Source organism: Battus philenor, unplaced genomic scaffold, assembly GCF_028537555.1.
Source record: "Battus philenor isolate CCGP_79_NKW_IND1 unplaced genomic scaffold, ilBatPhil1.0.hap1 SCAF_3, whole genome shotgun sequence".
NCBI classification, from domain to species: Eukaryota; Metazoa; Arthropoda; class Insecta; order Lepidoptera; family Papilionidae; genus Battus; species Battus philenor.
Window position 1 is genome coordinate 6,098,596 of NW_027181693.1, and position 15,374 is coordinate 6,113,969.

General features: G+C 30.5%; 2 long non-coding RNA genes across 2 annotated transcripts; both read left to right on the plus strand.

The window, feature by feature from the left end:
- Positions 1–2,128: 2,128 nt before the first annotated feature.
- On the plus strand, positions 2,129–3,592 carry LOC137927080 (uncharacterized). The gene is made up of 2 exons (XR_011107735.1): positions 2,129–2,303; positions 3,034–3,592. It is a non-coding gene; the product is annotated as an uncharacterized lncRNA (long non-coding RNA).
- Positions 3,593–9,511: 5,919 nt separating this feature from the next.
- LOC137927081 (uncharacterized) lies at positions 9,512–10,973 on the plus strand. The gene is made up of 2 exons (XR_011107736.1): positions 9,512–9,679; positions 10,415–10,973. It is a non-coding gene; the product is annotated as an uncharacterized lncRNA (long non-coding RNA).
- Positions 10,974–15,374: the final 4,401 nt, after the last annotated feature.

The following is a 15,374-nucleotide window of genomic DNA, read 5'->3' on the forward strand; positions in this document are numbered from 1 at the left end:
ATGCGTCTTTTATGGGTATTAGCCATTGTTTCTGTTGCACAATGCGCAGAAAGGGTAAGTAGCTTTTCATTATAAGAAAGAATCCCTTCGAGACTAAATATAAAGTCGCAAACTGTTTCCACACGACTTCTCATTTCATAATGTCTCTTTAAATAATTATTAAGATATCATTATATTTTTGCAATCAATAAAATATTAAAATGAGATGTTTTTTAATCATTTTATAACAATATTTTGCACGTAAAATATAGAGAGATGCTCGAAAGATAATTAAATATTCATTTTCTCACATTTTACTTATCTTGCATTTTGTACATAGGCGATGGATGGAAATAAAACTATAAATGGCGATCATTTTTTAAACTTTTATAAACGATTAACTGCTTTGTAAGTATATTTTAAATTTATGGAATCTCAGAAGTATTTACATTTTGACATATGACATCATTGTTGAAATCGTCTCACCTACACTGACAGGTTCATTTTAAAATCTAAACTGCGTAATAACCATTTTTTTTATTTAAGTTAACTATCAGCCAACGTCATTTATGACCACTAACTCAAAAGACACTTTAAAGAGTTTTTATGATAAATGTGCAACATTCAATGAAATGATTGATTTCATCATTTCATACGTAGAACATTTAATGTTTGATATAGGCTTTCTCATAAATTACTTATAAGACCTTAGCTCATAATGACGTTAGCGAAGTTGTCTGTCCATCTTGTTATACTATATAATCCTGGAACTTACGCTGAGCGAGCGACACGATATTTCTCCGAAGGAGGCGAAATGGAGGTTGACGGCGTACGGCGAGGTTTCCGCATTTGCTCACGCAACCTCTAGGAAGATATTTTGTCATTTGCTAAATTCAGTGCGATTGCATGTGGTTAGATGAGAGAATAGAACCGAGCGATTTAAGAGAAGAGAGGAAAGATATACTTATTTAACAAAATCGCAAGTTATATGTAAATTTGCTGTGTAAAATGCATACGAATTGTCTCTATTTGCTGGGGACGAAAAACACATTACGTTTACTTTCAAGTACATCAGCATATTCTAAAATTCACGACTTTATTAAAAAAAGTACTTACGTTCTTTATTTAAAAATTGCAAGTGGCTGGTGTACGAATATTGTTGATGAATAAGAAATTGTCAAAGCTAATAATTGCACAAAAAACTGTCGCTTTGAAAATATTCTTTGGTGTAATTTATTATTTAATGCACTTTTTTGTTTGTTTCTTTATTTTAAGATTACTAAGCATGAATATATTATAAATATATTATTATTTTAAGTGATTTCTGTGTAATATTTTTATGAATAAATACAACTATTTGCAAAATTATTATTTAATTGTAAAAACATAATTTGTTAGTTTCACTTTAGTAGATAGACGCCACTATTGTTTTATCCGAAAAGTTGTAGAGGAGAGACAAGAAAAGATATGAATATCTATATGACCTTACGAGAATGAGAACAATTCAAATCGTATCTATAAAAACTATACTTGGCAAGTCATGAGTTATTCCAAAAGGGTTTATATTTCATCACACGTTTAATAGTTATAGGTGTTATAACGAAATATCTTCAAGCGTAGTTTTTACAATACGATACTGTCCATAATAGTTAACGGAAGTCAGATAATGATATGTATATTTTTTGATTCATTAAAAGCGTACGAAAACATTTGGAAAACAATTTGTCATTACAGTTAGAATAAACCAAAAGATTAGACCAAAAATTTGAGGTCATCATGCATTAAGAGTAGGCCTGCCAGTTAGTGGAACAACGGCATAGTTACTATTAGGGAATAAAATTATTTAAAACTACCACAATTGTGTAAATTTAATCATTAATATTGAAAAGGAAACTTAAATGATTTGATTTAAAAATTTATTATGACATGTCAACGCTTCAAAATTTAATACAAAAGTTGCCTACGAAATTTTAAATTGTCATCATCAATTTGAAATTATTGTTATATGTCAAGAATTCACTTAGAGTTTCGTTATAAAAAACAAGTTGAAATAAATTGAAATAAATGTAAAATGTGCATTGATATCTAAAACCAATTATTGATTTAATAGCATTGAACAAAAAATTTGATAAGGCAATCGCCATAATATTACGTTCTATATAAAAAGATTCTGTACGGCATGATCATACAGTTTATTGTTAGAAGGCATAGATACTGATATTGCCTTAACAATTTTATTTTAACACTAAAATAAAGAAATGAATACGATTTACCATTTAATGTTATTGGCCATAGCTGTCAATACACAGTGCCTCGCAGAAAGGGTAATTTAAATTTTATTATTATAATTCTGTACTAGTGTTATTCTAGCGTAAAATTTCTACGACAATAGTCTTATAAAGTAGATGGTAAATAGCACGGATTGAATTGTCTGTCGAATTTCTCTACCTTGGATATGCATACATGTAATAAATATAATAATTAGATGTATCCTGCGCACTGCCTTTATGTGTAATTTCTTAAACGATTCTTCGTAATTTTAAACATGCCAAAAATATTGTGGTTAATATGTATAACTTGCTATTGTATGAAATTAAGCATTTTTTTATCGAATGCCGTTGTAATCCTTTTGCTTTTGCCGGTAGAATGTCGTGAATTCTAAGCTGACATCTACTCGGCGAATGGAATATTCTTGGCAATAAAGTATAATATTGCATAAAAAACACAGTATATGATTTTAAAAGTTGTTTACATTTTTTTAGCGGTATACTTTACTTTACTTGACGTGTTAGTTAATATTGTTTTACAAAAAAGTGGGATTTTCGCTAAAATAAGATTTTGCAAGGAGATATATATTTCATACATAACTTACTGATGACGAATAGGAAAGTAGGTCTATGGTAAAAATGATGGTACTAAAATTTACTTACTTATTTTCACTTTTTAGTTTAATAAGCTATTATATTATATTATATCTATCTATTTATATATCTTTAGTTTTATATATAAGTTTATCAAAAATAAATATGCACGTATATAATTAAATATTTTCAGCCTGTTGTTGTATTAAAACCGGAACTCGCCGCTAAAGTAAAGGAAAGTGCGAAATTATGCCAGACAGAAACAGGAGTGGATCCTAAGGAATTGAAAAAAATTTTGCCGTGGCGGCTTGAGGAGAATGAAATGAACGCAAAACTTATATTTTGTTTAGTAAATAAATTGGGATTTGCTAGGAGCGATGGTCATATTATAATAGAAAAATTTGCTGAAATTTTTAAGGAATCGTTTAAGCCTCATGACATTAATGACTTCATAAACTTGGCGGTGGAATGTAATAATAAAAACGGACCAACTCCTCACCATACTATGTATAACGTTGCTAATTGCTACCACACAAGATCTCCCGCGATAATGACTGTTCAATGAAGAAATATCAGCAATACAACTTTAATTTATACGCGGGAATACAATTTTCACTTATATTTATAAAATGTTGTTGAAAATAAATTGGTGTCAGTTATATTCTTTTACTTTTGCAATGTTTTATTATTATTCTCATGTTACCCCTTTCGTTTGGAACAAATAAATTATTTTTTTTGGGAACCATCTAAAACTTATTTTGTTTTAGTTTAGAGTCTTAGTCTATAATAACCAAGGCCACAAAAATAATTAAAAACCCTATAAACCTATACCTAGTTATTTATTTATTTTAAACAGCAAAACCTTCTTACGCAAACAGCAAAACCTAAGTTTACAGTAGTTTCGTACAATATAATATAGTAAACATGTTTGACTAATGTAGGCGTACACAGCCCTGGCCATAATTATTCTAGGTTATATTTATACATTAAGAAATGTTACAGTGTGAATCGGCTTTCTAAATAATGATAAAATAAGACACGAACAATTTATCTTAAACAAATGTAAGCTAACATTTTGTATTTTCGTAAAAGTGGTTACGGAAGTACATAATGCTGGCTTTAAATATCACTATACAAAGGTAAAAAAGTCTAAGTTCTTAAATATACTATCTCTTTTAAAGAGATATTCGGGTAATTTCTGCGACCCAGAATTTACTTCATTTTACCACATAAATAATTTACAGTCCTATTACTTAATTTTGTCTTTCCATAATAAATATCATTAAATATGTTTAGTTCAATAAACGTTGATAAAGAAGACGCATAAATTCAGATATGTCAAAAGTTCACTGTTTAGTATACCTACAAATAAAATATGAATATTCTACCTTTCAGCAAAGATTCTATAATCTATACGACACACATTCTGTTATTCTAGAAAAAAATAACTGAGATAATAAATAAAATAAACTCGATAATGTCACGAACAAAAATATTTAAATCTGCGTTCCGTATGTTTAATGAGGAATAATACTCGTACATCTCTGACTTTCAATCTTTAAAATAGTAAAAAATCTAGGAGTGATCATTGTGCTTCTACTGCTAAGCTATATTGTAGACGCAATACAATTGCAGAATGGTTTATTTTCGGACGGGAAGGCTGTCCTAGTGAACGTGTAGCGTTCACGAGAGCCCTTCGTGTTAGTAGCCACAATTGATTGAAATTGTTTTAACGCAATCATTATTTAAGTCTAAAAGCATTGTGGTCATAGTAGCCAATAACAAAGAACGTCCACATGAGCGCTACAAGTGCAATCATAGGGTTGATGAAAGTTTCGTCTTGTACTGTTTAAATAATTTCTCTTATAATTTATGACTTTTATTACATAAGATATACATAAGCTCTTATGTCGAATTTTCTCTTATGTGGAATATAGATTATAATACATAAGAAATTTCTAACTGTACTGATTTATGTTCTAACTCATCACGATACCTTTTGAACCAAGAGGGGTAGAAACATGACATTTGGTATTCACATTTATTTATCTAAGTTAAGAAATAACACCAACAGAAGGTAGAACGGGCTATGCGATACGAGTGAAGGACATCTAGGTGTATATAAAATTAAATTATTAATACAAGAACATATAAGCGGAGAAGTGATACCCCATCGGTAGAGGGCGGTAGAGCCGCTGTGTCAATTTCCGGGAAGGAATCTTATTTAATTCCTATTTTGCGTATAAATTATATGGTATTCCCACTACCCACAAACAAGAATTCAGAGGATGGGCAGGAACTAGCGTACTTTACTGCGATCGCCAATCCGCCTGCCAAGCGTGGCGATTATGATACATGGGGTATGTATCATAATCGCCACGCCATAGAAATTTTTGGGAAGGCCTATATCTGCAGTTGGCATCTACTGTCTGGAACGATGAAATACATATTATACAATAACGAAACTATGTTAGATAATAATACTTGTAAGTAATGTTCAGAGGAACTGTTATTTCAGTTTCATTTATGTCCCTAGAGCTGTGTCCTGTTAATAAAGATTGTGAAGAATTGTAATTTAGATTAGTTGCCTCAAAAAAGGCAATAACAGTCTCGTAACATTATTATTTTCAAATTAAACTGCTAAGAAACAGATAATCACGGAAATAATTAAAAAAAAGATTCAGTGATTAATGGTTACTTGTAGTGAATAGAACATCGTAGATATATGAAGATTTTTCCCGCGATAGAATCTGAATACTCATAAAATACATGATCTTTTTATTTCAAAAATTTTAACTTGCAGACAATCTCATAGAATTAACTATAACTTGTTAACAATTTGAAATTTTTATTCAGATCGATTTTTAAAATGGTTTCATACTTTTTAGTAAAAGTAGCTAATACATATTTTTTTTCACATATAACGTACCCAAATGAAAATGTATGCGTGCCACCTATGTATACTCAGATAGTGATATTTCTTTTTGCTATGGTACATGTTTAAAGTCTTCATGGTTTGTATTATATGAGCCAATATTTAGTACTTTTGAAACGTGTTTCGCTGACGTAATTCATCACTGGTAATACACATTGGTTTAGACCCGTGATTCCCAAAGTGGTCTATATCGACCCATAAGGGGTCTATGACATCCTGCAAGGGGTCTACGTCAGCGAAAAAAATTTGGGGGTCCATGAAATGAAAATAGGGGTCCACAATAGTGGATCTCAACACATACACTGATAGTACCTATTTATTTACATCATACTATCTTATAATATCAAAACATTTACATTATTTATAAAAGTACCTATGAAGAAAAAAAATATTATATATGTTTATAAAATTGTCTAAGTTGTAGGATGTTGGTATAATAGATTGGTTTAGTTGGTATAGTAGATGCAAAATTTTATTTTGAGTAGTTTTAATTTAAATTCAATTAATAAATGAATAAGTTAACATGTGTTTTTAATTTAAGTTTTTAACACTTAACTTCACTATAGTTAGAAATTTACAGGAAATCAATATCGGGTAAGTAGAGGGTCTACCCAACACGGAAAAACATGACAAGGGGCTACGACACAAAAATGTTTGGGGAACTCTAGTTTAGACCTTCGTTTTAAGGCACTGAAGGATATTGGACGAGATTTTTGCGAACACGTCCCGGCTGACCTAGATTCGACGTTTGGCCTCCTGTTCAAAAATGGACTTAACTAGTTTAATTGTTTGAGACAATAGCTTCAAAAGCGAGCCTGCAATTAACATTGGGGCAGGACATGGGCGTATCAGACGGTTTCCGTCTTATCCCGCGTCATTGGAAGAAAGCCGTTGTGATACTCGATTCGATTGTGCGGTTGTGGACTTAACTATGAATACGAAGTCGTCAGTAAATAGAAAGTGAGAGATATATTTGCTGTCGACATTAATTCCGAATCCTTGCTATTCCCAGAGCTTGAAGGCACCTTGGTGGCAGTGAACAGTTTCGAAGAGAAAACGTTTTCCAGTTTCACATCTCTTTTCAATGGGATGTCCTTAGCGATCTATTCTTGTACAAGGATCTACATGATGGCATTATTATAGAAATACGAACTCACTCCGATGTATCGACAGTCAATTAGGAATTAAACCAAAGGCTTCTCAAGTCCACAAACATAACGTTATTATTACCGAATCGTGTGTATGTGAAATGAATATTAAGTAGCTAATGTTGTAATAAACATTTGGAGATAGTTCACATTTATAACTATATTTGTTCATTTTTATAAGCAAACAAAAATAACATAAAGTACTAGTTTTGTAAAGTTAAACACAAAAATATAAATTACAAAAAATGCGTTTACGATACGGCTTAAGTAAATCATATATTAATAAATTAATAGACCTGTAACTTAGTCTATGGATTCCTAATAATTATTAGTAGAAATATCATAATGAGATTGTGTAACTTAAGTGCCAATAAATACGTATATAAAAACGCTTTTTAACGCCGTTTTATTTTCAATCACTAGTGTAATAGTCTGAATTACTTCATAGTCTATTATATAAATTAATAAAATGCGTCTTTTATGGGTATTAGCCATTGTTTCTGTTGCACAATGCGCAGAAAGGGTAAGTAGCTTTTCATTATAAGAAAGAATCCCTTCGAGACTATATTTAAAGTCGCAAACTGTTTCCACACGACTTCTCATTTCATAATGTCTCTTTAAATAATTATTAAGATATCATTATATTTTTGCAATCAATAAAATATTAAAATGAGATGTTTTTTAATCATTTTATAACAATATTTTGCACGTAAAATATAGAGAGATGCTCGAAAGATAATTAAATATTCTTTTTCTCACATTTTACTTATCTTGCATTTTGTACATAGGCGATGGATGGAAATAAAACTATAAATGGCGATCATTTTTTAAACTTTTATAAACGATTAACTGCTTTGTAAGTATATTTTAAATTTATGGAATCTCAGAAGTATTTACATTTTGACATATGACATCATTGTCGAAATCGTCTCACCTACACTGACAGGTTCATTTTAAAATCTAAACTGCGTAATAACCATTTTTTTTATTTAAGTTAACTATCAGCCAACGTCATTTATGACCACTAACTCAAAAGACACTTTAAAGAGTTTTTATGATAAATGTGCAACATTCAATGAAATGATTGATTTCATCATTTCATACGTAGAACATTTAATGTTTGATATAGGCTTTCTCATAAATTACTTATAAGACCTTAGCTCATAATGACGTTAGCGAAGTTGTCTGTCCATCTTGTTATACTATATAATCCTGGAACTTACGCTGAGCGAGCGACACGATATTTCTCCGAAGGAGGCGAAATGGAGGTTGACGGCGTACGGCGAGGTTTCCGCATTTGCTCACGCAACCTCTAGGAAGATATTTTGTCATTTGCTAAATTCAGTGCGATTGCATGTGGTTAGATGAGAGAATAGAACCGAGCGATTTAAGAGAAGAGAGGAAAGATATATTTATTGAACGAAATCGCAAGTTATATGTAAATTTGCTGTGTAAAATGCATAGGAAATGTCTCTATTTGCTGGGGACGAAAAACACATTACGTTTACTTTCAAGTACATCAGCATATTCTAAAATTCACGACTTTATTAAAAAAAGTACTTACGTTCTTTATTTAAAAATTGCAAGTGGCTGGTGTACGAATATTGTTGATGAATAAGAAATTGTCAAAGCTAATAATTGCACAAAAAACTGTCGCTTTGAAAATATTCTTTGGTGTAATTTATTATTTAATGCACTTTTTTGTTTGTTTCTTTATTTTAAGATTACTAAGCATGAATATATTATAAATATATTATTATTTTAAGTGATTTCTGTGTAATATTTTTATGAATAAATACAACTATTTGCAAAATTATTATTTAATTGTAAAAACATAATTTGTTAGTTTCACTTTAGTAGATAGACGCCACTATTGTTTTATCCGAAAAGTTGTAGAGGAGAGACAAGAAAAGATATGAATATCTATATGACCTTACGAGAATGAGAACAATTCAAATCGTATCTATAAAAACTATACTTGGCAAGTCATGAGTTATTCCAAAAGGGTTTATATTTCATCACACGTTTAATAGTTATAGGTGTTATAACGAAATATCTTCAAGCGTAGTTTTTACAATACGATACTGTCCATAATAGTTAACGGAAGTCAGATAATGATATGTATATTTTTTGATTCATTAAAAGCGTACGAAAACATTTGGAAAACAATTTGTCATTACAGTTAGAATAAACCAAAAGATTAGACCAAAAATTTGAGGTCATCATGCATTAAGAGTAGGCCTGCCAGTTAGTGGAACAACGGCATAGTTACTATTAGGGAATAAAATTATTTAAAACTACCACAATTGTGTAAATTTAATCATTAATATTGAAAAGGAAACTTAAATGATTTGATTTAAAAATTTATTATGACATGTCAACGCTTCAAAATTTAATACAAAAGTTGCCTACGAAATTTTAAATTGTCATCATCAATTTGAAATTATTGTTATATGTCAAGAATTCACTTAGAGTTTCGTTATAAAAAACAAGTTGAAATAAATTGAAATAAATGTAAAATGTGCATTGATATCTAAAACCAATTATTGTTTTAATAGCATTGAACAAAAAATTTGATAAGGCAATCGCCATAATATTACGTTCTATATAAAAAGATTCTGTACGGCATGATTATACAGTTTATTGTTAGAAGGCATAGATACTGATATTGCCTTAACTAAAATAAAGAAATGAATACGATTTACCATTTAATGTTATTGGCCATAGCTGTCAATACACAGTGCCTCGCAGAAAGGGTAATTTAAATTTTATTATTATAATTCTGTACTAGTGTTATTCTAGCGTAAAATTTCTACGACAATAGTCTTATAAAGTAGATGGTAAATAGCACGGATTGAATTGTCTGTCGGATTTCTCTACCTTGGATATGCATACATGTAATAAATATAATAATTAGATGTATCCTGCGCACTGCCTTTATGTGTAATTTCTTAAACGATTCTTCGTAATTTTGAACATGCCAAAAATATTGTGTTTAATATATATAACTTGCTATTGTATGAAATTAAGCATTTTTTTATCGAAAGCCGTTGAAATCCTTTTGCTTTTGCCGGTAGAATGTCGTGAATTCTAAGCTGACATCTACTCGGCGAATGGAATATTCTTGGCAATAAAGTATAATATTGCATAAAAAACACAGTATATGATTTTAAAAGTTGTTTACATTTTTTTAGCGGTATACTTTACTTTACTTGACGTGTTAGTTAATATTGTTTTACAAAAAAGTGGGATTTTCGCTAAAATAAGATTTTGCAAGGAGATATATATTTCATACATAACTTACTGATGACGAATAGGAAAGTAGGTCTATGGTAAAAATGATGGTACTAAAATTTACTTACTTATTTTCACTTTTTAGTTTAATAAGCTATTATATTATATTATATTATATCTATCTATTTATATATCTTTAGTTTTATATATAAGTTTATCCAAAATAAAAATGCACGTATATAATTAAATATTTTCAGCCTGTTGTTGTATTAAAACCGGAACTCGCCGCTAAAGTAAAGGAAAGTGCGAAATTATGCCAGACAGAAACAGGAGTGGATCCTAAGGAATTGAAAAAAATTTTGCCGTGGCGGCTTGAGGAGAATGAAATGAACGCAAAACTTATATTTTGTTTAGTAAATAAATTGGGATTTGCTAGGAGCGATGGTCATATTATAATAGAAAAATTTGCTGAAATTTTTAAGGAATCGTTGGAGCCTCATGACATTAATGACTTCATAAACTTGGCGGTGGAATGTAATAATAAAAACGGACCAACTCCTCACCATACTATGTATAACGTTGCTAATTGCTACCACACAAGATCTCCCGCGATAATGACTGTTCAATGAAGAAATATCAGCAATACAACTTTAATTTATACGCGGGAATACAATTTTCACTTATATTTATAAAATGTTGTTGAAAATAAATTGGTGTCAGTTATATTCTTTTACTTTTGCAATGTTTTATTATTATTCTCATGTTACCCCTTTCGTTTGGAACAAATAAATTATTTTTTTTGGGAACCATCTAAAACTTATTTTGTTTTAGTTTAGAGTCTTAGTCTATAATAACCAAGGCCACAAAAATAATTAAAAACCCTATAAACCTATACCTAGTTATTTATTTATTTTAAACAGCAAAACCTTCTTACGCAAACAGCAAAACCTAAGTTTACAGTAGTTTCGTACAATATAATATAGTAAACATGTTTGACTAATGTAGGCGTACACAGCCCTGGCCATAATTATTATAGGTTATATTTATACATTAAGAAATGTTACAGTGTGAATCGGCTTTCTAAATAATGATAAAATAAGACACGAACAATTCATCTTAAACAAATGTAAGCTAACATTTTGTATTTTCGTAAAAGTGGTTACGGAAGTACATAATGCTGGCTTTAAATATCACTATACAAAGGTAAAAAAGTCTAAGTTCTTAAATATACTATCTCTTTTAAAGAGATATTCGGGTAATTTCTGCGACCCAGAATTTACTTCATTTTACCACATAAATAATTTACAGTCCTATTACTTAATTTTGTCTTTCCATAATAAATATCATTAAATATGTTTAGTTCAATAAACGTTGATAAAGAAGACGCATAAATTTAGATATGTCAAAAGTTCACTGTTTAGTATACCTACAAATAAAATATGAATATTCTACCTTTCAGCAAAGATTCTATAATCTATACGACACACATTCTGTTATTCTAGAAAAAAATAACTGAGATAATAAATAAAATAAACTCGATAATGTCACGAACAAAAATATTTAAATCTGCGTTCCGTATGTTTAATGAGGAATAATACTCGTACATCTCTTACTTTCAATCTTTAAAATAGTAAAAAATCTAGGAGTGATCATTGTGCTTCTACTGCTAAGCTATATTGTAGACGCAATACAATTGCAGAATGGTTTATTTTCGGACGGGAAGGCTGTCCTAGTGAACGTGTAGCGTTCACGAGAGCCCTTCGTGTTACTAGCCACAATTGATTGAAATTGTTTTAACGCAATCATTATTTAAGTCTAAAAGCATCGTGGTCATAGTAGCCAATAACAAAGAACGTCCACATGAACGCTACAAGTGCAATCATAGGGTTGATGAAAGTTTCGTCTTGTACTGTTTAAATAATTTCTCTTATAATTTATGACTTTTATTACATAAGATATACATAAGCTCTTATGTCGAATTTTCTCTTATGTGGAATATAGATTATAATACATAAGAAATTTCTAACTGTACTGATTTATGTTCTAACTCATCACGATACCTTTTGAACCAAGAGGGGTAGAAACATGACATTTGGTATTCACATTTATTTATCTAAGTTAAGAAATAACACCAACAGAAGGTAGAACGGGCTATGCGATACGAGTGAAGGACATCTAGGTGTATATAAAATTAAATTATTAATACAAGAACATATAAGCGGAGAAGTGATACCCCATCGGTAGAGGGCGGTAGAGCCGCTGTGTCAATTTCCGGGAAGGAATCTTATTTAATTCCTATTTTGCGTATAAATTATATGGTATTCCCACTACCCACAAACAAGAATTCAGAGGATGGGCAGGAACTAGCGTACTTTACTGCGATCGCCAATCCGCCTGCCAAGCGTGGCGATTATGATACATGGGGTATGTATCATAATCGCCACGCCATAGAAATTTTTGGGAAGGCCTATATCTGCAGTTGGCATCTACTGTCTGGAACGATGAAATACATATTATACAATAACGAAACTATGTTAGATAATAATACTTGTAAGTAATGTTCAGAGGAACTGTTATTTCAGTTTCATTTATGTCCCTAGAGCTGTGTCCTGTTAATAAAGATTGTGAAGAATTGTAATTTAGATTAGTTGCCTCAAAAAAGGCAATAACAGTCTCGTAACATTATTATTTTCAAATTAAACTGCTAAGAAACAGATAATCACGGAAATAATTAAAAAAAAGATTCAGTGATTAATGGTTACTTGTAGTGAATAGAACATCGTAGATATATGAAGATTTTTCCCGCGATAGAATCTGAATACTCATAAAATACATGATCTTTTTATTTCAAAAATTTTAACTTGCAGACAATCTCATAGAATTAACTATAACTTGTTAACAATTTGAAATTTTTATTCAGATCGATTTTTAAAATGGTTTCATACTTTTTAGTAAAAGTAGCTAATACATATTTTTTTTCACATATAACGTACCCAAATGAAAATGTATGCGTGCCACCTATGTATACTCAGATAGTGATATTTCTTTCTGCTATGGTACATGTTTAAAGTCTTCATGGTTTGTATTATATGAGCCAATATTTAGTACTTTTGAAACGTGTTTCGCTGACGTAATTCATCACTGGTAATACACATTGGTTTAGACCCGTGATTCCCAAAGTGGTCTATATCGACCCATAAGGGGTCTATGACATCCTGCAAGGGGTTTACGTCAGCGAAAAAAATTTGGAGGTCCATGAAATGAAAATAGGGGTCCACAATAGTGGATCTCAACACATACACTGATAGTACCTATTTATTTACATCATACTATCTTATAATATCAAAACATTTACATTATTTATAAAAGTACCTATGAAGAAAAAAAATATTATATATGTTTATAAAATTGTCTAAGTTGTAGGATGTTGGTATAATAGATTGGTTTAGTTGGTATAGTAGATGCAAAATTTTATTTTGAGTAGTTTTAATTTAAATTCAATTAATAAATGAATAAGTTAACATGTGTTTTTAATTTAAGTTTTTAACACTTAACTTCACTATAGTTAGAAATTTACAGGAAATCAATATCGGGTAAGTAGAGGGTCTACCCAACACGGAAAAACATGACAAGGGGCTACGACACAAAAATGTTTGGGGAACTCTAGTTTAGACCTTCGTCTTAAGGCACTGAAGGATATTGGACGAGATTTTTGCGAACACGTCCCGGCTGACCTAGATTCGACGTTTGGCCTCCTGTTCAAAAATGGACTTAACTAGTTTAATTGTTTGAGTCAATAGCTTCAAAAGCGAGCCTGCAATTAACATTGGGGCAGGACATGGGCGTATCAGACGGTTTCCGTCTTATCCCGCGTCATTGGAAGAAAGCCGTTGTGATACTCGATTCGATTGTGCGGTTGTGGACTTAACTATGAATACGAAGTCGTCAGTAAATAGAAAGTGAGAGATATATTTGCTGTCGACATTAATTCCGAATCCTTGCTATTCCCAGAGCTTGAAGGCACCTTGGTGGCAGTGAACAGTTTCGAAGAGAAAACGTTTTCCAGTTTCACATCTCTTTTCAATGGGATGTCCTTAGCGATCTATTCTTGTACAAGGATCTACATGATGGCATTATTATAGAAATACGAACTCACTCCGATGTATCGACAGTCAATTAGGAATTAAACCAAAGGCTTCTCAAGTCCACAAACATAACGTTATTATTACCGAATCGTGTGTATGTGAAATGAATATTAAGTAGCTAATGTTGTAATAAACATTTGGAGATAGTTCACATTTATAACTATATTTGTTCATTTTTATAAGCAAACAAAAATAACATAAAGTACTAGTTTTGTAAAGTTAAACACAAAAATATAAATTACAAAAAATGCGTTTACGATACGGCTTAAGTAAATCATATATTAATAAATTAATAGACCTGTAACTTAGTCTATGGATTCCTAATAATTATTAGTAGAAATATCATAATGAGATTGTGTAACTTAAGTGCCAATAAATACGTATATAAAAACGCTTTTTAACGCCGTTTTATTTTCAATCACTAGTGTAATAGTCTGAATTACTTCATAGTCTATTATATAAATTAATAAAATGCGTCTTTTATGGGTATTAGCCATTGTTTCTGTTGCACAATGCGCAGAAAGGGTAAGTAGCTTTTCATTATAAGAAAGAATCCCTTCGAGACTATATTTAAAGTCGCAAACTGTTTCCACACGACTTCTCATTTCATAATGTCTCTTTAAATAATTATTAAGATATCATTATATTTTTGCAATCAATAAAATATTAAAATGAGATGTTTTTTAATCATTTTATAACAATATTTTGCACGTAAAATATAGAGAGATGCTCGAAAGATAATTAAATATTCTTCATCTCACGTTTTATTTATCTTGCATTTTGTACATAGGCGATTGATAGAAATAAAACTATAAATGGCGATCGTTTTTTAAACTTTTATAAACGATTAACTGCTATGTAAATTTATTTTAAATTTATGGAATCTCAGAAGTATTTACATTTTGACATACGACATCATTGTCGAAATCGTCTCACCTACACTGACAGGTTCATTTTAAAATCTAAACTGCGTAATAACCATTTTTTTTATTTAAGTTAACTATCAGCCAACGTCATTTATGACCACTAACTCAAAAGACACTTTAAAGAGTTTTTATGATAAATGTGCAAC